Below are 1,147 nucleotides of genomic sequence, written 5' to 3'. Positions count from 1 at the left end.
GAAATTTTTTATGTAGCATTTATTATTATCGTTATTATTATCGTTTAATATTTCGGTACCTAGATGATATAAAGCGCAATGAAAAAAAAAAACCTTAAAAACGGTTTCGAGTCGGAGGATGCAAAAAAAAGGAGGATCCCTCTGATGACTAGATATGAGCGAGGAACTAACGGAAATACTACATAAAATAAACGGAAATCAAAAAAATAATAATAATAATGAATTTTCCGACACGAGGGAGACGTGGGGAGGGGGAGGAACGGACAAGGGAGGAGAGGTGTAAAAAAAAAAACGACAGAACACATACATAATCGAAAAGAAAATAAAAGAATAAAAACAAACGTGAAACATCGTGAAAATTTTTTTTTTTTTTTTTTTTTAATTCGTACGAAAGTGACTAATAATAATGATTATTATTAATAATAATAATAATAATAATAATAATAATAATAAAACTAAAAATTACAGAAAAAAAACCTAAAAATTATTTCAGGTTCGTCGACAAACACACACACAAAAAAAAAACTTTTCGCGCTTTTTTTTTATTTTTTCTCTCCAACGAAGACGTCTTACGATTTCTTTTTTTTTCCTTCTCTAATATTTCTATTATCATTATCATCATTATCATTATCAGTATTATTATTATTATTATTATACTATACATAAATGTAATGAATAAATGAGATCGAAATTTAATTAAAAAAAAAAAAACTAAATTAAACTTATGATTATTTTACATCTAAAAGACAAAAAAAAATTAAAATTTAATACTAAAACCACAATTAATAATAGTAATAGTAATATTAATAATAATAATAATAATAGTAATAATAATAATAATAATAATAGTATGGTGCACACAATAAAATTTACTACCCGAACACAAACAATTAAACCCTTTTTTTTTCGTTTTTTCTATTTTTTTTTTCTAAACCACTTATTCCTGATTTTTCGATGTGAACACGCGCGTTCGTTATTATCATCATCATCATCATCATTATTATTATTATTACTTATTAATTTACACGCGTGAAAATAAAATTATACGAAAAAAAAAAAAAAAGTAAATTTACTACAAACATTTCGGCATTTCCTCCATTTTTAAATTTAAAAGTTTTTTTTTTTTTTTGTTATTGGTAACATACAA

Source organism: Pediculus humanus, genomic scaffold, assembly GCF_000006295.1.
Source record: "Pediculus humanus corporis 1103172107577 genomic scaffold, whole genome shotgun sequence".
In the NCBI taxonomy this organism is placed as follows: Eukaryota; Metazoa; Arthropoda; class Insecta; order Psocodea; family Pediculidae; genus Pediculus; species Pediculus humanus.
This window is presented reverse-complemented; position numbering follows the sequence as displayed.